The 27,783-nt window shown below is 37.8% G+C and overlaps 2 long non-coding RNA genes across 2 annotated transcripts; one reads left to right on the forward strand and one right to left on the reverse strand.

Moving 5' to 3' along the window:
• Positions 1 to 4,544: 4,544 nt before the first annotated feature.
• Positions 4,545 to 9,416, forward strand: LOC117290816. The gene is made up of 4 exons (XR_004519080.1): positions 4,545 to 4,735; positions 6,334 to 6,483; positions 7,411 to 7,530; positions 8,732 to 9,416. It is a non-coding gene; the product is annotated as an uncharacterized LOC117290816 (long non-coding RNA).
• Positions 9,417 to 20,986: 11,570 nt separating this feature from the next.
• On the reverse strand, positions 20,987 to 27,340 carry LOC117290800. The gene is made up of 6 exons (XR_004519077.1): positions 27,070 to 27,340; positions 26,476 to 26,608; positions 25,380 to 25,493; positions 24,689 to 24,766; positions 22,780 to 22,849; positions 20,987 to 21,448 (listed from the first exon to the last, which is right to left on the reverse strand). It is a non-coding gene; the product is annotated as an uncharacterized LOC117290800 (long non-coding RNA).
• Between the last annotated feature and the right edge of the window lie 443 nt (positions 27,341 to 27,783).

Genomic DNA, 27,783 nt, shown 5'->3' on the forward strand with positions numbered 1-27,783 from the left:
ATCATTTATCTTTCTGAGGAATACAATGATTTTTGTTTAATTATTATTATAATTAATTATATTATCCTGCCCTCTTTCGATTGAAAAGGCCAATGTTCGTTTATAGACTGGTTCCAAGATACACAGCTCATCTCCTAATACATATTATGAGTCTGGTATTCTGTCAAGTTTGAAAACCACGCGGGCGGCAAAGAATGAGTTCACCAGTAAATTTTTATCAGAACGCTTCGCCAAAACATGTCAAAGATTAGTGTTGGGGTAAGTAACCTTCACTTTTCATAAAAAGTAGATATTGTAGATGGGTTATATACAATTACAAGCAAAATAGAGCATGTTTGACAAAATAAAACAACACAGAAGAGTAGGCTGGCTATCACTGCCCAAAGTCGAAAGAAAAGTTTCGCGACCTACAAAATGGCGACCGAACTTCCTGACGCACAATAATGACAAACAGCCGCCGGTAGGCTACATGTATTATTTGCACTATGTGGTGTTTAATAAATTCAGCATTGGAAGTGTCTATTTGGGATTGGGAAAACTTCCGTATCCTGCAACCCGTGACTTTTTTCGTTTAGGTATTCATAAAGAATGGAAAAGTGGCGGAAGGATACAAAACTTTTCCGCACAATTTAAAAGTTAGCCCACCTGTGACCTTGTTGATTTGTTCATGGTAATTCCACAAATGTAAGGAATAAAATGAGGTATGTTGGAGTAGTATAGGACTTTTTTCAATGGGAGAAATTTGCAATCAAACTACCACGCATTTTGCGACCTTTGAAAACTTAGCGTTTAAGACATGTATCGAAAGTGGCTTGTAATGGTGACAGTGATGAGACCGATGTTAAAAGCGGAGCCATTAACAGCTCAACAAGGTGGGCTAGTTAAAAGTGTACCCTACATCGTAGGCTTAAATTAAAATTTGAAATTGGGTAAGACAGAGTGTTTTTATAATTTATAGTTTAAAAGTCTAAACATTTGAGGATAACTTTTCGTATGTCGCCACCACTTTTTCACTCATTTTTACAAAAAAGGATATCTTATTGAGGTAAATTAGATACTATATTATTTTATATTGAATGAAAAAGTGGTGGCGCATGCGGAAACTTTTCCCATTTTGATGTGAAGTAGACTACATGGGAAAATAGTGTATTGGGAAAATTTGTATGGACTGCCTTGTCAGCTTGTCTCTCAGTTTTTTAATGTGTAAAATAAAACTGCTTCTTAATTTACAAACAAATGTCTGCTCTGCTTGTAATTCTTTTACCTTTAACATGTGTATCCCTTTGTTGTTGTTTGACCTTTCGATGGATTGGGGGTAAGGAATCTACTGCTAATTATGGTGTTTTTAAAGATTGTTAATTTTAACCAATATAATTTTGAGACCTCAATACTAAAGTACTTTACTTGTGTTCAAATAAAAAATACTCAGACCAAAATAGTTTCCCCTTGTTTATTTTGATCAGTCTTATCCTGTGTGTCTAGTCCTTGTATAAATTTGCAATTATGTTCCCCAGCCCCTTTACTCATATCCAAAAATGTTATGTGATGTAATAATTTTGTTGAGATTTTCATTATTTTGTTTATTATCTTTCTACAAGCCTTTTTTCACAACTAAAGGTAGTTCAATCTCTTCATATTTTCAGATAATTATTTTCCCCAACCCCTGGATAAATTCATTCTTGAGTTTCAAATCTGATAATTAAAAGCTGGTTTGCATAAATTTATATAGATTAATCTTGACATGGACACAGTTAAGTGTCTTGACCAGGTTTCAAACCTGAACACTTTGATGAGGCCATGTGTCTGTTGATGTGGTAGACCGCTCTGCTGCCACAATTAATAATTGTGTTGTTGATGACTGTTGAGTACTAATTTATAAATAAATAAATTACAACAGATAATTAAAATCTGTTGATGTGGTAGACCGCTCTGCGCCACAACTGATTATGTTGTTGATGACTGTTGAATACTAATTTATAAATAAATAAATTATGACAGATAATCAAAATGTGTTAACAGGCAGTTGACTACCCAAAGTGTTTTTCTGTTGGACTGTACCTTAAAATGTTATTTTGAATAATTAATTTCTCACACATCATGCAAAGTACAATCCTCGTCTAGGGCATCATTAGGTTGCATAAACTTTTAAATGGTGTCCTCAAATACTGAAGAAGAAAAAAAATTACAAAATAAGGAGACTGTCAATAGGGCTTGATAGCTCAGACAACCTCCATATAACTCCAGAAGTCTCGTGTTCAAAACACTCCAGTCCAGTAAACTCAAAATTCATTGATATACTGGCACTAAGTCAATTTCACTTGCTTTGCTTACTTGATTGTTAATAACTGTGAAAGATTGTTTGTTTTACTCACTGATATGGACACTTTATTGTAATACAATTTATTCCTTCTGCAGATTGTATAATATAAACACTAAACAAAAATTGTGAATCTTGAAGAACAAAACTTATTTGTTATCGTTTATCTGTGATTTGTCATCTCTTGTGTCATCGTGTAATAAATCTCTTATGAGCTGTGTTGGTTCTGACCACTGCCTGCTGACCACTGCCTGCTGACCACTGCCTGCTGACCACTGCCTGCTGACCACTGCCTGCTGACCATCTGATGACCACTGGTTGACGACTTTCCGGTGACCACTGCGCGGACCACTGCCCGACCACTGGTTGACCACTGCCTGCATGCTGACCCAACTGCCTGACCACTGGTTGACATCTGCCTGCTGACCACTTGCTGAACCACTGCCTGACCACTGGTTGACATCTGCCTGCTGACCACTTGGTGGACCACTGCCTGACCACTGGTTGACAACTGCCTGCTGATCACTTGCTGGACCACTGGTTGACCACTGGTTGACAACTGCCTGCTGACCACTTGCTGGACCACTGGTTGACCACTGCCTGCTGATCACTGCCTGACCACTGGCTGCTGACCTGCCTTACTGCTCAGCTAATGACCACTGCTGACCACTGGTTGGCCACTGCCTGCTGACCACTGCCTGAGAACTGTCATCCACTAGTTGACCGTCCTGTCAAGACTGGCCAACATTCAGTCAACCGACCTTTCTGTATATACATGGTATGGAGAGAGGTTGATCAAGATGCACAGATGAATCTTCCCTCATCAGTATCAGTCTATATTGACGTCTGCAAATGCTGTTTTGAAAGTGGGCGATGCTGTGATGACCACTTACATCAGTACTGATTTGATGGCCACTAAATTGCACATTTTGTTACATAAAATGTATGACATAATAAATAAATTCTGATGTATGAGAGAATTGTCACCTTCTAATTGTCTTTTATTACAATTACGTTGTTGTGCTGTCTTGTGTTAAGTTGTGTACACGTTGTTGTTTTGTTATGTATATGTTTTCTCAGGTATCGTCTCTTATTTACAATTCATTCTTTGGCCAACTTTCATTGTGTATAAAGTTAAATCAAAGTTGTGTTTTTATTCCAATAATCGATTGTATAAATAAATGTACAGCCATGTTTTCAATAAAGCCATGTTTTCAATCACTTTTTACTGATTATTTTTCTAGTCACTTATTAATTTGTTTGTTTGTTTGTTTGTTTTCTATTGCTTACTTCCTTTGCTTTTGTCTGGTTTACTTTTTATTCATCATCAAGCATTTGCTCATTTGTAACTGTGTTTTGTTTTTAAAGGGATATCTTCAAATTAACAGGGACATTTCCACTAAAGGGAAAGGGAAATGCCAATTTTGAATGAAGGCAATGGTATTTTGTTTGACATCAGAAAGATTTCATGAACATGAAATGTGAGAAGGTCTTAAGACAGGGTTGTTGTCGTCACCAAACCTATCCCTTTTGGAAACAGCTTTTACCCTACAGAGACTGTGACTCTCTTCTAATGAGTCACAAAGTTCATAAACAAATCACACCAACCAAAGAAATATAACAGATAGTATCTAAGTATTATACACAATACTGAATCAACATTTTGTGTTTTTGTCATTTTTTGAGAAATGCAGTAAAGTTGTTCATCTGACACCAGGGCGATGGAATGCAAAAGACTTCTGCAGGTAAAAAGTGTGGCACGAATATTGTACGGTGAGTTAGACAGACTGTTTTATCACATGTTCTTTTCATGATTACATTAGTCATAGTTTATTCAGGAAACATGTTCATTTAAGTGCTAAGGGTTCTTAGATCAGCTGCTTTATTTTTCAAGGAGCTTTTACCTCTTCTGGTCTGTTATTTATGCAGTGAAAGATGCTTCAAGTTTAAATAATGTCAGCAACAAAACTACCTTTTGTTATTGGATTCAATCACCTATTACTTGCTTTTATTACATCCCTACTCCATTACAAATTTGTACAATCTTGCATCTGATGGAAACCTTGTTGCTCTGAAAGCCCACATGGAGTTTTTTATACAAATAGTTAGTCTTTAAATACTACCACTACGTTCCTTGTTTTATCTATCAGACTAACATGGCTCTGTTTTATTAGCAACAAAACTGACATTTTAAAACTAGTTTGTGGGTTTATGATTAATGATATTTAGGAGACAGGAAAACACTTTCAACATCTTGATTGGATAAAGAGAACCTGGCAGAGAGCTTCACAGGAACTGGCAGACTAGAGGCAACTTGACAAACAAGTTTCACAGGAACTCACAGGACAACCTGGCAAGGGAGTTTTGGAGGAACGCTCAGACGTGAATCCTGGAGTACATCAATCCTGAATCACCCAGGTGAGCTTATGTTTTACACAAAATACAATAAGCATTTAAAGGCATTGGTAGTTACTCAAAATAAAAACTTACTTAGTACGAGCAATGTAGAGCTGTCGGTAGTATAAAACATTGTGAGAAACGGCTCCCTCGGAAGTGACATAGTTTTTGAGAAAGAAGTAATTTCCCGCTAAAATATTTGAATTTGATTTTGAGAACTTTAGAATTAGATTTTGAGGTCTCAAAATCAAGCATCTGAAAGCACACAACTTCGTGTGACAAGGGTGTTTTTTATTCCATTATTATCTCGCAACTTCAACGACCAATTGAGTTAAAATTTGCACAGGTTTGTTATTTTATGCATAATGTTGAGATACACCAAGTGAGAATACTGGTCTTTGACAATTATCAATAGTGTCCAGTGTCTTTAAAGGTAAAGTTCTAGTAGATATTTTTATGATCAGAGCAGCATCAGGAAGGGATCGACACTCATCAATCAGAAAGATTGTTTTCTCAAAATCAAAATAATAATAATAATAATGAGCATTTATAATGTGCTGGTATCCATCTTATAAAGCTTGTGGTGCAGCGACGCGTCAATTTGAGGGAAATGTTTATGCAGTCCTCACTTTGACCGAGTCTTAAAGGAAGTTTTGAACAAAGTTATTAGAAAGTTCATGATCTGGTAAATTGTTCCACAACGAAGGGGCAGCAGAAGTAAACAATCTTTCACCTGATGATATTTTGGTCCGGGACTTCCTTATAATATAAGATGCTTATTCTTTGACCCGATAGACTAACTGTAGTTTACAGTGCTTCTGAGAGATGGTGGTAAACGGTCTTTTGATGAGCAAAAGACAAGGGTCTTGAAGACGATTATGTCTTGAAATCAGTTACATCTGAGACTGTCTTGAAATCGCAACATAAGTTTTCATCTGCTTTTATTTAATTCATGGCCCTTATCAGTCGCAACCACGTTATTAGAAAATTTATCATATTCATGTTATTACTTTTCTTGGTAACTTGTCTCAGACAGCTTTAAGGAAACCACAGTCTGCTTTCACTTCTTGTGTGGTGCGGGCAAACTGAGGCAAACAGTCTGCAAGATGTAAAATTGCTCTGTGTTGCACAGGTTCCAATGTGCTGGATGCCATGTTTCACTATGTGATAGTCCACTGTGGATGCTCTAAATGTGCATCATGATGAGCTGACTATGACTCTCTTATGCACTCACTTGACATCTATATGGTTCATCTTTAATCTCCAAACTTCACTGGTTACCCATCAAGAAGCGTCTATCTTTCTCCTCCACTTATCTGATGTACTTATATTTTATCAACCCGGCAGAGTGGGACTTTGATCCTCTGATGATAAACTTCTTCTGTCTATTCCTACTGCTTCAAAATCTCTCAGGAAAGATCTGGTTCTGTAGCTGGTCCCAAAGTGTATAGCTACCCACATCAATATCAAGGCTCCTTCTTTCGCCATTTTCAGGAAACGTCCTATAACATTTTTGTTCTCGTAACCCCCCCCCTTTTTATGGTGTTTCTAATCTTACTCTGTTCAGCACTTTGATCTTTTTGAAAAGGCATTATTATTATTTTTATTGTCTTCTACAGCAATGTTCATTCTGACTTGACGATGGCCGCCTTCAGCCTAAAGATTTGACAAGCCATAGGATCATCTCAATGGAAGAAGGCTGTGGAGGAAAACTAACTCGGCATTTGCATCTTGGAGTAAAGATATTGGTTCTTTAGTTCTTTATAAAGGTGATTATCTTTTTCCTCTTTATCATCGTTTATTGGGAAAAAAATAATAGTGGCCTGATGTTTTGAGACTTTTTGAAGGCTCAGAGAAAGACTGTGCTATTGTCAAAACGTCAGACCACTAACTATTTTTTTGCATTCACACCAAAGGTCTTTGTGGTTGGTATAAATAGACAACTCTATTTTCTCATTATGTATTGACTTAGAACTCTAGGTTCATATACACTTTGGTTGACACATGATTTGAGGAATCGAGACAGCTACTGATTTGACATAAAGTAAATAAAGTGAAGTATTAAATCTCCATAAAGAGTACTCAAAATTTTGCAATCATGGTCTGCATTAAAATGTCACACTGAGTAGTTTGGCCAGACAAGTGTTCAGTAGAATCTCTGTAGACAAATTATTGTTGTTTTTATTGAAAGTTTAAAACAAGTTTCAAACAAAGAATCCCAAAGCAGAAGTGAGATTTGAGAATTCAGAATTCAGAATGTACTTTAAAGGCAGTGGACACTATTGGTAATTACTCAAAATAATAATTCGCATAAAACCTTTCTTGGTGACGAGTGATGGGGAGAGGTTGATAGTATAAAGCATTGTGAGAAACCGCTCCCTTTGAAGTGACGTAGTTTCGAGAAAGAAGTAATTTTCCAAGAATTTGATTTTGAGACCTTTTGAGAACTCTAAATCAAGCATGTGAAAGCACACTTCGTGTGTCAAGGGTATTTTTCTTTCATAGTTATCTCGCCACTCCGACAACCAATTGAGCGCAAAGTTTCACAGGTTTGTTATTTTATACATGTTGAGATACACCAAGTGAGAATACTGGTCTTTGACAATTACCAATAGTGTCCAGTGTCTTTAACAGCCAAGATGACTGTAATTCGTCTCTAGATTTTACAATTCGTTATTTGCACTTAATCCATTCAGGGAAGACGTTTGTCTCAAGAACTTCTTCTTGGTTGGGCAGGCCAGCAAAGCATCAGTCCTTTCTGAACTGAACTACAACAGACGGTACAGAGTGACAATGCAATGACACCTTTCAAAGCAGTAAGTAGCCTGTTCCCTAACTCTTAAAATAGTCAGGTGGATCAGTGAAATTACCATAATATTTTTGGTCATAATTTGGCGACAATTTTACACAAAAACAGTTAAAAATTCAAGAGGGCTCCTCGGCTAATGATAATTAATAGGCCGTAAGGGAGCCTTGTACCAAAAATGGTTACTTTATCCGCCGGGTAAAGGTAACCTTAAAATTTCATAAAGTCTGTAAGCACAAACAAAATTTGCTTAGTATGAAATTTCTTCCTTAATAAAAAAAGGATTACCAACCAAATTTCCCTGTGATTTTCAGGATAAACAAACAACAGCTGAATGCCAGTAACAAGCAATATGCAACAAATTAAAGTTTGGTTGGTAATCTTGTATTCACCAAAGGAAGAAATTCCATGCTAAGCAAATTTTTGTGCTTACAGGCTTTATGAAATTGGGCTCTGATTAGTGATTTACTAAGACCCTTCTTCACAAGACACAACATATGATTGTATGATTGTTTGTTCCTGGATCAGGCTGGTTCAGTGTTTTTTTTTTTATTTCCCTGTCTTTTACCTCTGTGGACCTCGGTCCCACCTTGCACCAGATTATGGATTGGGTTATTTAGGCTAAACTAATTGCGTTGATTTTACCCATTCAGGTTTTCCACCCACATAAAAAACGTTTCCGAATCAGCATCCTGTTATTGGCGTTGGTGTTGCTGAATGTGTAATTAAATAAATTCAAAAAATAGTTGTCACATTTTGTAACTTTTTTCAAACCAGTAGGCCATTTTATCCCTCTTCTTTATCTTGGGGGGGGGGGGGGGCATGCAACTATCCTGTAAAAATCTGTCAAATTAAGTGTTCACGTTTGAGAGAAAGAGTGTTTATCTTTGTCTCGGCTTTTGAAAATATTGGATTTGTACATATTTCGGCAATAAAAAAAACCCAATGAAAATAACAATGGTGGTTAAGATCTGCTCTAGAATTGGGATACTGGGTTCGAAATCCACCTGAGATAGTATTCATGTGGAGTATTTTCTTGCAGGACTTGGTGAGCAAATTGTGTTAGTAACACTGTGTACAGAGAAACCAAACATTTTTAAAAAATTTGTATGATCCCCAAAGAAACAAATGTTACATACAGTTTATCCTGCTCACCCACAAAACCCATTGTGTGTTCATGAACTTATACAGCTTCTTCTTTTCTTATGTAGATAATACATCGGGTAATGACAGGAGTGTCATGCCATGCTTCTTGATTCTTCTCTGTTCAAGGATCAACTGTTATCAGCAAGCCAGCAAGCCACCAAGCATCTTAAAAAGGATTTAAGCTTCTTACAAATTCAGACGACATTAGAACAGCAAAGTTAGATTGCCACTGCTTGTTGGTAGACGCTATTAAGGCCTTGTCACATGAGGAAACTTTGTAGGCAACTTGGAGGCAACCAACTGTGCATGCTCGGGACCACTTTGGTATTACAGGAGTCATTTTTTAAATAATGTTTTATAATTCCTTAAAAAATTATGAGAACATTCAACATGTGAATCAAATCTTATCTTGGAGATCGCCTGGAACTGGTTGCCTGTAAATTGCCTCGTGTGACATTGCCTTTAGAACACTCGGAAAACTGTATCTTGTTCAAAAAATTTCTTCAACTCTTCAACTGAGCAGCAATGGGATTCCACAAACAAGGACAGCAAGTTGCGCATATGGATGAACATTACCAAGAACTTCTCACGTTAGTCACAAGGATTGTGTCTTCATCAGCTATGTACCACAGAAAGACTTTCTCCAATCATTGACATTTTTGACATTACGAACGGTTAAACCACTGTTACGTGAAACTGTTAAAGGCACTGGACACCTTTGGTAATTGTCAAAGACCAGTTTTCTCACTAGGTGTATCGTAACATAAGCATAAAATAAAAAATCTTTGAAAATTTGGGCTCATTGAAGTTGCAAGATAATAATGGAAGAAAAAACACCCTTGTTGCACAAACGTGTGTGCTTTAGATGCCCTATAAAGGGCTTCAGGCATGAAGTCTTTTAATATTTAATTGAGAAAATAACCTCTTTCCCCAAAATGTTGTTATGTCAGAGGGAGCCGTTTCTCACAATGTTTTCTACTATCAACAGCTCTTCATTACTCGTTACTATGTAAGTTTTTTATGCTTACAACTATTTTGAGTTATTACCAATAGTGTCCAGTGAACTTGTATATGAATATGTATGCCATCTATCTAAAGATAATTGACACAGATAATTGACACAGATTGTGTTAGTGACATTTACACTTGTAAATCAAGAACTCGGAGTATGTCAACAGCAAGGAAAATTCCAAGACTTTCAACTATTTCAAGAAAGAGAACCTTGTAACAGACATTTATTCTTTGGACTTTCTACTTTGAAGAATGTGTATTGGAAAAGGGGAAACTTCCCACCATTGATCATGTGTATTTGAGTATTTTAATTACATGGTGAGGTTCGTTTGAAATAACGACTTCAAAATGTTTATTTGATTGGTTTCAAATCAACCTAATCTTGAGGTTGAAATATTTATTACATTAGATTTAAACTCTGAGTGGCCATGTGGCTATGAAATTAGGAGAATAAGACATGGATGTTAACTTGGAGATTTCAAATTTTTAGATTCGGGTAAATATGACCCATGCCTTGACCATTTTTGTTACCGCGTGTTGTTTGAACCACTGATTACACCTGAGATTCCTCTATCAGTGCATCACTCTACGGAAAAGTGTCACCGATTCGTTGCTTATTGAATCACAGGATCTATGGATGCAGAAAATCTTGAATCGTGATTGTGATTGTGAATTATAGTGGTGGCTTCTTATGGCGCTCATATCCGCCACTCAGTGATGCTCAAGGTGATTCAACATTCAGTGTTTTCCTATAAGATGTGTTGGACTACGTTTGAAGTACGAGACCTACTCATTTCACATAGCACCATGTAATGTTTTACAGTATGCAGCCAATCAAACAAGGAACACCAGGGCAGCCCCTTCTCTTTACTGCAAGTGCACTGGGTTCTTTTACGTGCGACACACAACCCATGGGACCAACGGCTTTACATCCCATCCGAACGACGAAGCAATGGTTAAGTGTTTAGCTTCAGAACACAGGTGTCACGACTGGGACTCGGACCCACACTCTGCTGATCAGAAACACCAGAACTTGAATCCGATGCTCTTAACGACTCCTTTCGGCCATGACACACCTAGGAATCCCTTCAATGTTGTAATTGACGGACCTCATCTTCATGGAGAGCAGTACAGAACCTGAAGTTTTGTATTGTGCTTTGTGAATGAAATGTTTGCAGGGACACTTTGAATCTCTTTGTACTATTATGAAAACTCTGCGTACTCACTCAGGGTTTTGCATAATACTTGTGAAGGACACAATGAGCAAGATGCTGAGGATCTTGGCTGAGGGTGATGTGCTGGTAACCTCTCCCCTCTTTACTTCACTTGAGAACCATTCAAATGAATATTAATCTTTGGCTTAAAGTTCTTTGGACAAATCTTTACCGGTTTAAACTATAGTGAAAATGCAGATTTTGTATATACTCTAGATCAAGCCAGATGCTGAGGATCTTGGCTGAGGGTGATGTGCTGGAAACCTCTCCCCTTTATGTGTATAAATCGCATGTCTTGATTATGGTTGTTCAAATTATGATAAATGCATTTATAAATATGTCACTATGTACATAAGCCAGATGCCGAGGATCTTGGCTGAGGGTGAAGTGCTGGTAACCTCTCCCCTCTTAGGGTAGGAGAAACAAGTCGTGTCTATTAAACCAATCAGACTCGCTATTCAAGTAAAGGTAATGTTTGACATGCACAGTATGTTGATAGGAATATAGCCAGATGCTGAGGATCTTGGCTGAGGGTGATGTGCTAGAAACCTCTCCCCTCCACCTGTTTAAGTATCAAATATGGTTTATTTAAAACAAATTGAGTGTCATTCATAATTTCCGCTCATAAATTGTCAAGATTTTGGTAAAAAAACGCTTATGAATGCATCATTAACTTTAGGAGCCAGATGCTGAGGATCTTGGCTGAGGGTGAAGTGCTGGTAACCTCTCCCCTCTTAGGGTAGGAGAAACAAGTCATGTCTATTAAACCAATCAGACTCGCTATTCAAGTAAAGGTAATGTTTGACATGCACAGTATGTTGATAGGAATATAGCCAGATGCTGAGGATCTTGGCTGAGGGTGATGTGCTAGGAACCTCTCCCCTCCACCTGTATAAGTATCAAATATGGTTTTTTTGAAACAAATTGAGTTTCATTCATAATTTCCGCTCATAAATTGTCAAGATTTTGGAAAAAAAACGCTTATGAATGCATCATTATCTATAGGAGCCAGATGCTGAGGATCTTGGCTGAGGGTGATGTGCTGGTAACCTCTCCCCTCTCTCTATTTAAATCTCAAGTCTCGATTGTAGTTAATTTGATAAAGATATAATGGAGTATTATGAACACTTTGTTGTTATCAAACGACTGGTTTAAAAAGGTAAACTGCTTATAAATGAATCATTATCTGCAGGAGCCAGATGCTGAGGATCTTGGCTGAGGGTGAAGTGCTGGTAACCTCTCCCCTCATATGTTCAATAAGAACTTCTGGGTTATTTTTTTCATTCAATCTTAAAACTCCAGTTTATTGGTTTAATTTCACAGCCAGATGCTGAGGATCTTGGCTGAGGGTGAAGTGCTGGTAACCTCTCCCCTCTAGAATCAACTGGGTACTTCTATTTTCAATCAACTGTCTAAAGTTTGGACTGACTGAAAATTAACAATTGTTGTCCATTACAAAAGTTTACTTGATATAATATTCTTAGTGTTAAATTTAGGCGTGATATTTTACATGTCCTATTCACACCATGTGAATTAATGTTGTTTTAATTTTGAGGTTGGTTAATTGTCATCAGATATGAAACTTGCATTACAAATTGTTACAGAGAAGGTGCAAATTTTACCAAACCAAATACATATATTTGCAGTTCTATCACTGTCATGAGCCCTTGGCTCTACAGTTCTATCACTGTCATGAGCCCTTGGCTCTTCAGTTCTATCACTGTCATGCACGCTTGGCTCTGCAGTTCTATTACTGTCATGAGCCCTCGGCTCTGCAGTTCTGTCACTGTCATGAGCCCTTGGCTCTGCAGTTCTATCACTGTCATGAGCCCTCGCTTCTGCAGTTCTATCACTGTCATGAGCCCTTGGCTCTACAGTTCTTTCACTGTTATTAGCCATTGGCTCTTCAGTTCTATCACTGTCATTAGCCCTCGGCTCTGCAGTTCTATCACTGTCATGAGCCCTTGGCTCTTCAGTTCTTCCACTGTCATGAGCCCTCGCTTCTGCAGTTCTTTCACTGTCATGAGCCCTTGGCTCTTCAGTTCTATCACTGTCATTAGCCCTCGGCTCTGCAGTTCTATCACTGTCATGAGCCCTTGGCTCTTCAGTTCTTCCACTGTCATGAGCCCTCGCTTCTGCAGTTCTTTCACTGTCATGAGCCTTTGGCTCTACAGTTCTATCACTGTCATGAGCCCTCGGCTTTTCAGTTCTATCACTGTCATGAGCCCTCGGCTCTACAGTTCTATCACTGTCATGAGCCCTTGGCTCTACAGTTCTATCACTGTCGTGAGCCCTCGGCTCTGCAGTTCTATTACTGTCATGAGCCCTTGGCTCTACAGTTCTATCACTGTCATGAGCCCTTGGCTCTACAGTTCTTTCACTGTCATGAGCCCTTGGCTCTACAGTTCTATCACTGTCATGAGCCCTCGGCTCTACAGTTCTTTCACTGTCGTGAGCCCTTGGCTCTACAGTTCTATCACTGTCATGAGCCCTCGGCTCTGCAGTTCTATCACTGTCGTGAGCCCTTGGCTCTTCAGTTCTTTCACTGTCATGAGCCCTCACCTCTGCAGTTCTATCACTGTCATGAGCCTTGGCTCTTCAGTTCTTTCACTGTTAATAGCCCTTGGCTGTTCAGTTCTATCACTGTCATGAGCCCTTGGCTCTACAGTTCTATCCATGTCATGAGCCCTCGGCTCATCAGTTCTTTCACTGTCATGAGCCCTTGGCTCTACAGTTCTATCACTGTCATGAGCCCTTGGCTCTACAGTTCTATCACTGTCATGAGCCCTTGGCTCTTCAGTTCTTTCACTGTCATGAGCCCTTGGCTCTTCAGTTCTATCACTGTCATGAGCCCTTGGTTCTGCAGTTCTATCACTGTCATGAGCCCTTGGCTCTGCAGTTCTTTCACTGTCATGAGCCCTTGGCTCTTCAGTTCTTTCCCTGTCATGAGCCCTTGGCTCTGCAGTTCTATCACTGTCATGAGCCCTTGGCTCTTCAGTTGTCATGAGCTCTTGGCTCTTCAGTTCTATCACTGTCATGCGCCCTCCACTCTACAGTTCTTTCCCTGTCATGAGCCCTTGGCTCTTCAGTTCTATCACTGTCATGAGCCCTTGGCTCTTCAGTTCTTTCCCTGTCATGAGCCCTTGGCTCTGCAGTTCTATCACTGTCATGAGCCCTTGGCTCTTCAGTTGTCATGAGCTCTTGGCTCTTCAGTTCTATCACTGTCATGCGCCCTCCACTCTACAGTTCTTTCCCTGTCGTGAGCCCTTGGCTCTTCAGTTCTATCACTGTCATGAGCCCTTGGCTCTTCAGTTCTATCACTGTCGAGAACCCTCGGCTCTGCAGTTCTTTCACTGTCGTGAGCCCTCGGCTCTGCAGTTCTTTCACTGTCGAGAACCCTCGGCTCTGCAGTTCTTTCACTGCCGTGAGCCCGCTCAATGCTGGTTTATTTCTTGATTGTTGGTTGATTAATAAGTATATTGAGTGTCATTTATACCTTGCTGAACCCAAAACTGGTTTTAAAAATGGTAAAATGGTCGAACGTTTATAACTGTAGGAGCCAGATGCCGAGGATCTTGGCTAAGGCCAAGGGTGCTAGTAACCTCTCCCCTCCAGAGTCGGTTAATGTATACAGAAATGTCATTTAGTAATGATTTATTTTGTATAAAGATTTTGCTATAAGTTTTGAGATTTTGTATACTTTTAAACAAACATAATTTTCGGTCAATTCTAATCAATTTGTTTTGATAGCTTTTGACCTGTTCATCTTAAAACATATACTTTGCTGTGTCCTTAAGTACAAGATTGTGATATATTTATAAAGTAATGGATATATTTCTTTTTAGACAACAAAACTGTATCATGCATTGCCATCAAGAAAGAGGCTTTCAAAGTTAATCAAATTATTACATACAACAATCGTGCACTGCTTGCGATGGTCACTATCTGCCAAATGTAATGATTGTTTATAACTTAAATTTATAGAAATTAAGTTGGGTTTTGTATTTATTTATTTATTTATTTACTTAATTATTTATTTGTTTTTATTGGTTGGGGTGGCTCTGGCATCCTTCTCGTGGAATGCATTGTAGGAAACTTAAAATAAACAAATATTAGTATTCTTACTAAATCTTTACAATTATTTACTTCATTAGGTTTCCCTGGTTAGATGTTACACAGGCTTAGGGGTTAGAGTTGGGGTTAGCGTAAGGTTGGGTAAATAGATGTTGAATTTGTATTGGGGATAAATAATATTAACTTTTATTAGGTTGTTTCTAAGTTTAGGTGAGGAAAGTATGATTTTATTTACTAAACCAACAAAAGATGCATAATTTGGGTTTGGGTTAAAACTGTTTTATTTCCATGATTATAATTTCTTAGTTAGATGTTACATAGGCTTAGGGGTAGCATTGAGGTTAGATAAATAGATGTTAAATTTGCAAGGGGGATAATGACTTAAATTTAATTAGTTTGTTCCTAAAGTTGTGGTAAGGGAACTATTATACTAAACTAACAACAGATCCATAACTTGGGTTTTGGTTAAAACTATTTGATTTCCATGACTATAATTTCTACGTAAGATGTTACATAGGCTTAGGGGTAGAGTTGAGGTTAGATAAATTAATGTTAAATTTGCATGGGGGATAATGACTATTAAATTTAATTAGTTTGTTCCTAAAGTTGTGGTAAGGGGAATATTATACTAAACCAACAACAGATCCATAACTTGGGTCCATAACTTGGGTTTGGTTTAAAACTATTTGATTTCCATGATTATAATTTCTTAGTTAGATGTTACATAGGCTTAGGGGTAGAGTTGAGGTTAGATAAATAGATGTTAAATTTGCAAGGGGGATAATGACTATTAAATTTAATTAGTTTGTTCCTAAATTTTAGGTAAGGGAACTATTATATACTAACCCAACAACAGATAAATTTGGTTTGGGGTTAAACTATTTGATTTTCATGACGTTACTTTGGCCCTTTACATGCTTATTATATGATGACTAATTGATGCTGAATTCATGAGCCTTTTTAACTACCAGAGTGCCTCCTTTTTATGTTAAAATCTATTGGTAAATCTAGCTAGACTAACACTGTGACAATTTTCTCTAGGAATAACAAATTAATTAATGTTAGGGGTGGGTTTTTATGTAAAATGAAACAAACTACAGAACAAATTATGAAAGAAGATCAATAATTATATATAACTAACATCAAAATGTTACTAACACTTAGTGATTATGAAAAGATATGTTAAATTATTATACTAGATTAGATTACTTATAATGGTTAAAAAACTAAATAAAATTGATTAACAACAAATAACACTATAAAATAACTAACCATCACCCCCCCCCCTGAAAAATGGGGATGCATATGATTACACACATTAAAATAAATATTACTATATATGAATAGTAAATAAGTGCTAATTTTGGTCTAGCTATAAATATATATGTTTGATGATTTCATTACTTGAAAATTGTATTTATTTATCTCATTCTTGGAGGGGGGGGGGGGGGTTCCATTATTCTTGTAGTTAGGCGAGGAAATATATTATGTAACTTTATAATTTATTTACTTTTATTGGGAAAGGGGTAGTATTAAATTATAGTAACAATTATTACTTATTAAAATTATACGTGCCATACCTTACTTGGTGTCAGTTCATTAAATTAAGCAGGGTTATTTGAAGAAATTCAAATAAATAAATTCATCTTAGTTCATTAAAATAAACAACATTTTTAAAAAGCCTTATATCAGCACTGCCTATTAAGTTTGTTGGTGACTTTGATGAGATTTGTTGTGCGCTGTTAAAATGATGGTTGACTATTGTAGCATTGCATGATACAGTTAGGTGCCGCTGCTTAAAATACTAGTAATGTTTTAAATAAAACAGTTAACATAATAGTAATGTAAACCACCAAGCCTCGCTTTCAAGTTCAGTATAAATTGAATTATAAGTGTATAGTTGATCTTAAAAAAATGGCATCAGTCAGTTTTTACGCAGGGAGTTAAAGAACAGCGCCCTCGCATGACAGTTTTAAAAGCGAACTTAGGTTAAATTGATGTATTAAATGTTTACAATTTCAATTAAAAATTGCTGAAAGGCTCTGGACATTGTTGGTAATTGCTCAAAATAATTGTTAGCATAAAATCTTACTTGGTAACAAGCAATGGAGAGCTGTTGATAGTTTAAAACATGGTGAGAAATGGCTCCCTCTAGAGTAACGTAGTTTTCGAACAAATTGTACGCAACTGTAGGCCCTATGTAGTTGTTAAAATTTTGTTGAAAGAATTTCAGAGTACTGCGTATTTCGTATCATTTTTTAGTGTCTTAATTTAAGATAAATGTCTAATTCATGTTGAAATGCCTAAATTTATACCCACAAGTACTTGTATTTTCTTTACTTGTAATTACTATTATCTGTATTGACCATTGGTGAAATAAAGATCCTCTTTAAAGTATTGCATGTCTTCAAATTTTCTTTTTTTTAACTTGCTTTTCTGGTCATGTCAAAGTTCATAGTTCTCATCTCATTTAAATTTTTTGGTTTTTTTTGACCCCCCCATCCTAAGGTTTAAATATTAGTTCCGAGCAAATTTTTTCAAGAGCCGCCGTAGCGCAGCGGGCTAGCTCACAGCCCCCAGAATCCTGGGGCTGTGAGCCGGGTGGGTTCAAATCCTCTCCAGGACCCTTTTACCATTAAAATAAAGAATTTTTTTAAATTCTAGTAAAAATGGGTAGGGCTTGAACCGGGGACCTTTCACTCTGTAGTCTCTGGCCTTCACCGCTGTGCTACGAGCTGTTATGAAAATCTAACGGTTTTTGGAGTGATAAACTTGCCGCATTTGGACTTAGAAAATTTTTCACGAATTTCTCACCAAAAGTTTTGCCTTGCTCAAGCCTTGGATTTCTAGCTGATCTGAGGGTTGACCAAGGGCCTTGCTGGCTCAGATTTCTCGGGGCTGAGGGGATGGAGGGCTAAAAGGCAGTCAGTAGAGCTGGGCTGCTGAGGGGACTGGAGTTCTTTAAGGCAGTCACTGGAGTTGGGGTCTTGGAGGACTGGATGGCTGGCGTTGGGCTTGGAGAGTTGGGGTTAGGGTCAGGGCAGGATGCCTGGCAGGGTTGGGGTTGTTGGACAGTCTGTTAGCGAGTCCGTTGAAGTGGTTATGGTGAAGGCTTAGGGTGAGGGTACGGGAGACGTACTAGTAGCCATCTTGATGGGGGTAATGTCGCATGGGATAAGTTTAATATATTTTGAAGTGGTGGTTTTGGGGTATGCTTGTTGGATCGAAGGTGTGTTGTATTTTTTTAGTGAAGTGATGAGGATGCTTTAAATTAAATATTTTTCCTGGCTTTTTTATAGGTGGGATAAATTTGTAATTAGGCACCTTTTGGATAAAATAAATTCTAGAGCCACCATGTTAACTCTGCCAGTTGGATTTTAAGGATGTTAATTTAATCGGCACAATTTAAAATTTAACACTGGCATCTGTAGGAAATTTTTGCGTTTTTCAATATTCAGGCTTTTTGGAACAAAATTAAATACAAGGAATAAGTCGCGCATATTTTTCCCCCTATGGGCTAAAATCAGGCACTACTGTTTGCGTATCGAGATGATGTCTATAATAGGCTCTTATTTATTGTTTCAATCAAAGCTTTTATGGGGAGTGGATATTAGCTGATGAAGTACTGTCACACCGAACTAATTTCTCAAAATTAATGCTGCCCTCTTGCGTTGACGTTTTTTTGCGATTTTTTGCGATTTTTGCGATTTTTGTGATTTTGTGTGTTTGTGTGTCTGGCTAAATGAAACTGCCTAAATGAACTACGCATATATGTCGCCCTCTAGAACTTTATTATTTTCACAAATTTATAATGTTTTCTGAGGTTGTTTTTTTTAGCTGGTTTAGTATGGTCACATGAGACTGATGTTTAAAATTGAATGGTGCCCTCTTGTGATGACGTTTTTGCGATTTTTTGCGATTTTCGCGATTTTCGCAATTTGTGCATGTTTATATGTCTGGCTAAAAGAAACCGCATAAATGAACCTGCGCATAAATTTCGCCCTCTAGAGACTTACTGTTTTCACAAATTTAAAATGTTTTCTTAGGTTATTTTTTTAGCTGGTTTAATATGGTCACGTGACTGATGTTTAAAAATGACTGCTGCCTTCTTGTGTTGACGTTTTTGCGATTTTTTGCGATTTTTGCGATTTTTTCAATTTTGTGTGTGTTTATGCGTCTGGCTAAAAGAATTGAACCTGCGCATACATGTCGCCCTCTAGAGATTTATTATTTTCACAAATTTAAAATGTTTTCTCAAGTTGTTTTTTTTAGCTGGTTTAGTATGGTCACGTGACTGATGTTTAAAAATGAATGCTGCCTTCTTGTGATGACATTTTTGCGATTTGTTGCGATTTTTTCAATTTTGTGTGTGTTTATGGGTCTGGCTTAAAGAAACCGCATAAATGAACCTGCGCATATATGTCGCCTTCTAGAGATTTATTGCTTTCACAAATTTAAAATGTTTTTTCGCAGGGTTTAAAAATTAATGTTGCCTTCTTGTGATGATGTTTTTGGGATTTTTTTGCGATTTTTGCGACTTTTTCAATTTTGTGTATGTTTATGTGTCTGGCTAATTAAAATCGATTTGGATTTAATTTATGTGTTAATTATATTTTGAAGAGTGTGTTAGAGATGTTTTTTTTTTTTAGTTTTACCATATTTATTTTAAAAACAATTTGGAAGCTGCCTTTTTTAAAGGCAATAATGTTTGATGACACGGGTTATTTTTGTTTTTTGCATCCGATCAATAGATTCCGTACAACAGTAACAATTTTACAATAGAAGAAACAAGTTTATATTAAACACATTTTAAAAAGTACATTTAGAACAAGTAGATTCAATTGAATATTCATGTTTTATTTACCAATCATTTCAACTTCAAATTATTCACAGGTAAAGTGCAATAATGAACAAAGAGACTTGTACAGTCCGTCAACAATTAATTTACCCATAACACGTTCAATAGAGTCTGAACTTGCCTGCCATGATTCTAAGATATTAAATGTAGGAAAGAAACAGTGAAGACCGAACGATATCGATCATGGCAAGCACCCAGAACGCTGGTTTTGGGGGTTACTTAATATCGGAAGTATAAACTAATAATATAACCCTTCACCATTATAACAATAACAAAAAGAGCCGCGCTGGTAATTATCCTTCGTTCCTTAAAGCTCCATTCCACTTAAATAAACTAACCCTAATTTCAAACTTTCTCTAATACTATCCATGACATTAATCACGTATGTAACCCAAACCCTGACCCCACTTTAAACTTAACCCTAAACCTTTACCCTAATCCTAACCCAAACCCTAACCTCAATTCTAACCTAACCCTAACGCTATCCCTAACACTAACCCTGTATGACCCCTAACACTGACCCGATTCAAGCTTCCTTTACCTATCCCTGACCCTAACCCTAATCTCACTCCCATACAAAAGATACCCCTTTTTTGTTGTGTTAACCTTTTAAATACTCTATAAACAATTACAAATGCATATGGCATAATAATTAAAAACTAGCGACAGGAATTATTTTACAGGTCCAAAGAACAATGATGTATTTTCTCTTGTGTTGTAGACTCTGATGACAATCGACCCTATGCACTTGACGTCATTGAGTAGGGCGCCCTCGGCTTGAGGTCAAACAAAGGTTGCCCCCTGACCGATTCCGTAAGCAAAAAAAGCGCGTATCTAGTATTTTATCGCTTTACTTCTAAGACGGCGGTTCGATGACGTCAATGCATGAGGTCCATAAGACGTTGAAGTTGGCTGTACTCTCTAGCGAATACTTAATGCATGTTGGCCGATAATAATAATGGAATCTTAAAGGCACTGGACACTTTTGGCAATTACTCAAAATAGTTATAAGCATAAAAAACTTATGAACAATGGAGAGCTGTTGATAGTATGAAACATTGTAAGAAATGTCTCACTCAGGTTTTTGAGAAAGAGGTAGTTTCTTAGTCAAATGTTAAAAGACTTTGGGCCTGAAGTCTTTCGTAGGCATCTGAAATTTGAAAATTTGTGCTACAAGGGTGTTTTTTCTTTCACTATTCTCTTGCAACTTCGATGACCAACTGAGTCAAAATTTTCATAGACTTTTAAATCATGCATACATTGTAGCAGTGTGCCATTCTTTACTCAAGTCTAATGTTTATTTCCCATCATGCACCAACTTATAACATGGCCGCCCACATGTAAGTCACTATTCTCGAATCGTCTTGAATTAAGCTTGACTATAGGCTCTATTATAAGAAGTTGTTACCATCTTTACACATATGTTGGGATACACCAAGTGAGAACACTCGTCTATTCACATTTACCAAACATGTCCAGTGCCTTTAACTGGGGAAAGCGAGGAAACTGTTTTGGAAATCTAAAGGGAGCTTACGTCAACTAAAAGACGACTTCTCAGTTTGTCTCCATGCTCAGGCTGAAGGTTACGATGAACTGAAGGTGACTAGAAACTTCAATGGAAGGCCCTGCATTAATAAGGATTGAAAAAAGGACTCATTAAAGTCAATCTATTAAAGTTAATATATTTTCAAAGCACTGTACACCGAGTATACCATATTCCGACGCACCTATGTTATGACAACCCCTTCATGTAAATAATAGGGTAAGGGGAACGGTTAGGAATAGGAATGGAAGGCTCTTAACTACATGGACAGATGAAAGAACAAAAGATGTCTCCAGAGGGACGTACAAAATATAATGTCTGTGTCTGAGCTCACTATAATTGTTTTCCTCCGCGAAATGCTTTTAACCCCATTACCACAACACCCCCCCCCCCCCCCCCCCGGGAACCTTGGAGGATAATACAATTATTTGCCCAGTTGTGTATCAATGCAACACCGATAACAAAATTGGTTCTTAAAGAAAACCTGTGGACTTGTGCCACTGTGCCTTAGTAGCTCAGTTGTTAGATCATCTGCTCAGAGTGTGAAGGGTCTTAGGTTCAAATCCCAATGAAGGTTTTTTATTTTTTTTCTCATCCCCAGTTTGATTATTTCACTTCTATGGTTATTAGTGGTTTCTTTCCCTGCCTTACACCTCTATGAACCCTGGTTGGAATATTCCCTTTAAGACCAGACCCTTGCATGTGGATTGGCTTTTAGTCCATGCTAAACCAATGTCATGCTGAGCCTCATAGCTCAGTTGGTAGTGCATCTGCCCAGAGAGTCAGAGGTCCTGGGTTCAAATCCCACAGGGGACCATTTTTTTATTTTTTGTTATCCAATAATAATAATTAAAATTGGTTTTGATATTGCGCTTTACACACCATGGTTGATTTATGTTGATTAGACACCATACCAAATATTCCGTTTGTAAGCTTTTTTTTATTCATGGGCTTTAACTATTTTGTTCCAACAAAGATTTACCATATGTGCATATACCAAAATACATGTAGATGAGGCTTAAAGGCACTGGACACTTTTGGTAATTGTCAAAGACAAGTATTCTCACTTGGGGTAACCCAACATAAGCATAAAACAACAAATCTGTGAAAATCTTTACTCGATGGGCCATCGAAGTTGCAAGAGAATAACGGAAAAAACACCATTGTTGCACCAGTTTGTGTGCTTTCAGATGCATAATAAAAGGCTTCAGGCCTGAAGTATTTTATTATTTGAGTGAGAAATTACAACTTTCCCCAGAACTCTGTTACTTCAGAGTGAGCCGTTTCTCACATTGTTTTATAATATCAACAGCTCTCCATTGCTCGTTACCAAGCAAGTTTTTCTGCTAAATATTACTTTGAGTAATACCAATAGTGTCCAGTGCCTTTAAAAAAGGAACAAAAATATCGTACCATTTTGGAGCATGGGTGCTGCATCTTCAATCTCAGATTCTTAAGGGTCCTGCTGGCAATGAGTACTCCTCTACAATAATTAAGAAACAGAACGCGCACACAATTAATATATGATTAAATTTGAAACTTCCGTATGGATAAGGTTGGCTCAGTGGTTTCTTTCCCTGCCTTTCACCTCTGTTCCAAAAGATCTCACAAACAATTTTGGTTAAAGAGCCATTTTCCTGAGTCGCCGTGCGGGTACTTGATAAAGTTTGTCACAACTTAACTGTCACGTCCTCCATGTACTTGTCCCAAGTACTAACAAAGTTATGTTAGAAAAAATAGAATTAGCTGTTGCAAACCGCTTACCAACCAAAATGACCTAGAGTATAAATGAAAAGAACTAGAACTAGAGGGCGCACTGGCCTATATATGCAACCCGGCATGTGCGCAGGTGGCCATTTTCTAAGTTGACAAAACAGGCATCGCACAGCGTGTGTTTGTGCGGCCATTTTGTAAGTTGACACAACAGCATCGCGTCTAGCTTTCAATTAACACAAACTCCAACGCATACTTCATATTCAACACGCGCGTACACATGGCGCGCGTGTCTCCTTGCGGTCCGGTCGCGTTTGTGCAAGAAGCATCACCAGTGCGACCTCTAGTTCTTATATATAACTCTATGGACACATGTAGGTTCAAATTGTCCGGCCATTAACTATTTTTTGCATATACCATAGGTCATTTTGGTTGGTAAGCGGTTTGCAACAGCTAATTATATTTCTCTAACATAACTTTGTTAGTAACAGGGACAAGTACACAGAGGATGTGAAAGTTTGTTGACCTCAAGGTCTATAATTGACTGACTAACAGTCAATATACAGTCAGATAGTATTAAGGTGCACCACTAAATAGTGACTGATGGTGAATCATCTGCCAAGACTCATGACAAATTCCTAACCCACAACTTTTCTGTGAACCAAAGAATGGAAGAAACTATAAATAAATAGGAAACTTGCAGATACAACCATGTGTACATCTTCTTTGTTTGCGTGTTGTCTCTGAGAAGAGCCTGTTTGATCTCGACGTTTCAAACAGTATAGACCATGTGACCTTAGTTTACAATAAGTGTGAGCTTGTACATTCTTTAGCTTTTCTGGCAGGCAATATACTGCACTGGTCATATGGGAAAGTTGACAATTTATGTCATAATTTCCACATAAATCCAAGAGTTATAAAAGTAAAAGCTTGACAAGTTTTGAGATGTGCCCCCTTTCATTATATCAACAGTTTATTAGACAGTGCAATCTCCATAAAATATAACATTTTTATGTTTTCTTCCATTAGGTTGTGTACAAATCGTGCCTGCAGGAAGTCCAGGCTTGGTGGCTTTTTTGTAAACATGTGATGTCACAGGTCACATCGTCTATACTCTAGTCATTTCCAGAAGAAGGTAAGGCTCATAGGGATTGTGTTGTGTCCTTGTTGACTTTTAACCTAGCACATTTCAGGGCCAATTTCATAAAGCCTATGAGCAGACGATGCTGCTTTGTAGAGCCGTTGGTCCTGTGTGTGTGTAATGAAGGTAAAAGAACCCAGTGCACTTATCGCAAAGAGAAGGGGTTCGTCCCGGTGTTCCTGGTTTGATTGGCTGCATAATGGGCCACAGCACCTTGTAAAACATTACATGGTGCTATGCTAAAGGAGTGTGTCTCATATTTCAAAACATAGTCCCACATACCTTGCAGCAAAGTACTGTTTGTTGAGCGCCTTGAGCGTCACTGAGTGACGGCTTTAAGCGCTAAATGAGAAGCCACTCTCATTACTATATTGATTTCAAGACTACTAGTATAGAATCAGATTAGGTTGACATAGTGACTTTATTTAGTGTGGTGCACCATAACAGGAACTCAAACTTGCTGCATACCTCATTGGTGATCTGGAGACTAGACATCCTCAACCTGCCAAAATGCGTCTCTCTTTTGTGCATAAAAGCTAGAACAACCTGAACAGGAGTAAGAAAGATAACAGTTTTAGAGCGACATTTTGTAGATTTAGTCTTTTAAAGGTAAAATTAGCAAACTAAGATTTGCAGAGTTGATGTTGTTAAGTAAGGATACATAATTACACTTTTCCTTTTGGGTTTAAGTGTTTTACACACTACGATCTTAAAAAGAAAATGATCATAACATAAACAAGTAGGCCTACATGTAGCAGTGAGTGCATCATTAGGTGTGTGGTGGCATAGCGGTTTAGGGCACCGACCCTCAACTGCTGGTGTTTCTGATCAGCAGAGTGTGGGTTAGAGTTCTGGTCGTGGCACCTGTGTGCTTTAGCAAGATGATGCTTTGTCCTTTAGTTGGGATGTAAGCCTTGTGTAACACACATAAAAGAACCAAGTGCACTTATCGAAAAAGAAAAGGGGTTCGCCCCGGTGTTCCAGGTTTGATTGGCTGCATATTGCGGCACAGCACATTGTAAACCATTACATGGTGCTAAGTAAAAAGCAGTATGTCTTCAAACAGTGTCCTACATACCTTGCAGGAAATACTGCATGTTGAAGTGCCTATGAGCGCTATATTAGAAGCAATTATAATTATTATTATTATTGTTATTACCTGCCAGATTTTGCTGAGTAGAATCCTGCATGACGTTGATCAATGTGAACAAGTCGAGTATCTCATGCATGTCAAGGTTCAGATAAAGTCAATTGAAGGCTCCATGGTGAACTGCTGCAGATGTGAACAAGTTAAACAAGAACATTAGAATCTTTGGTTTACCACTTCTCCATGTTAACCAAACTGAAAATCAGTTTGAATCAAGGACCCGATCTTCACTGCGCGGTAATGACCGGGTTAGTGGCTGGCCGCTTTTAACAGACCAAACTGCATGGAGGCGCAGTCCGTTAACAGCGGCCAGCCACGAACCCCCTGTCATTACCACACAGAACCGGGTCCTCGCACCGTTATTCAAATTAATAAATAACTTTTTTTAACAAAATAAACAGCTCAAAGCCAAAACTACATTACTTCAAAGAGGGTCATTGTTTTTACAATATCAACAGCTCTCGAGTGGTCTTTACCAAGTGGGTTTTAAGGTCATAATTTGTGGCATAATTGTCAAAAGTGTACACTTCCTTTAAACCTGTTGTTGCGCATATTCCCTTTAAAGGATGTGGGTACTTTTTGTACGACACAAAACACATTTAACATTAAACTTTCACTGTTTAAAGACACTGGACACTATTGGTAATTGTCAAAGACCAGTCTTCTCACTTGGGGTTCTCAACATATGCATAAAATAACAAATCTGTGAAAATTTGAGCTCAATTAGTCGTTGAAGTTCAAGATAATAATGAAAGAAAAAACACCCTTATCACACGAAGTTGTGTGCTTTCAGATGCTTGATTTCAAGACCTCAAAATCTAATTCTGAAGGCCTTGAAATCAAATACAAATATTTTAGTGAGAAATTACTTCTTTCTCAAAAACTACGTTACTTCAGAATGAGCCCTTTCTCACAATGTTTTATACTATCAACAGCTCTCCATTACTCGTTACCAAGAAAGGTTTTATGCTTGAACTTATTATTTTGAGTAATTACCAATAGTATCCAGTTCCTTTAAACCATATCTCGCAATCTCTGCGTATTTTTAACTGCATTTCTACTTCATTATGCGAGTTCCCCTAATAAGGTGTTCCCACCGTGTACATACCAGACCCTCTTCAGCTGTCTGACATTTTAAAAGCTGTCACTCTACAGAGGAGATGGCTCAGAAGCAAACCCGCCTCGAGGAAATGTAGCATTTCCTGTCAATGTACCCTCTACCATGGCGTTACCTTAGGAACCTGTCGCCAATAGAAAAGGAGGGTTATAATTGGTTCAGAAGTATACTTAATGACACAGAGATTCTCCATTCAAAGATAGAGTGCAGTATTATAATTATAAAATTTAGTTTCATTCTTGATTCTAGCCGATTAACAAATTCAAGTAATGAACAACACATGAAATTGACTGGGTACATTTTGGGGTTTGAACAAAGAAAAGTTGACTCGAGCTGGAATTGAACCTACGACATCCAGATTAACGTACTGGCGCTCTATCAACTGAGCCATCCAGCCCTATTAGCATGATTAGATTAATGCTTTTAAAATTCAATTTCCAGAGAAATATTACTGTCTGAAATACAGTCAAAGTTGAGAAAATAGCATTTGAAGATATTCACAATCGTTAAGATTTTAGGGGACAAGGGACTCGAGAAAATATTTGTACAAAGTACAAAAACAGGCTAAATGTTTTAACGTTATACCTTCTTAACTAGTTTTAATCTTCTTCCTTTTTGAAAAGGTGGAGGCTGTGGGCTGGGTACTTTGCCTTCCTAATATGAAAAGGGAAAAGAAAAAAGTGAAAAAACACCATGACAGAAATTGGGCTTACTAAAGCTAACCTTTCCCATTGTAGTAAGTCAACATTTATTGTTTTGTTCCACAGGTATGCACAGAGTAAATTATGGGTGCGTTCGTTTAGCTTCCCTTGGTCTACCCCGTGGTGCTTACTCGGGTGAGCCCCTGACAAGAGCTAATCCATGATAACACTGGCCCTCTTGTGGTGACGGCATGCACCTCAGGTCACCCCCAAGTGACCCACTCCATAAGCAGGGCACTGGGGGCTGACCCGGGTATTCGAACATACCGGGGCAGACCGGGGTCGACCCAGGGAAGCTAAACGAATGCAGCCCAAAAGACCCATTTATATACACAGCACCATGTAACGATTTACAAGGTGCTGTAGTACAATCTACAGCCAACCAAGCCAGAAACATTGGGGCATTCTCTCAATGACACAACACACAGGTCTTTCCATTTAATGTAAAAGGTTAGGGACACAGGATTATTTTTCCATTGATTCTGAGAAAGTTATTTTTGCCACTGTCATGACTTTCTACTAATAGTTTAACTTTAAGGAGCTAAGTTCGATGAGTGTAACATGACCATTGTAATCATAGATGGCCTTTCTCATGCAA

This window comes from Asterias rubens, chromosome 5 (genome assembly GCF_902459465.1).
Source record: "Asterias rubens chromosome 5, eAstRub1.3, whole genome shotgun sequence".
Taxonomy (NCBI): Eukaryota; Metazoa; Echinodermata; class Asteroidea; order Forcipulatida; family Asteriidae; genus Asterias; species Asterias rubens.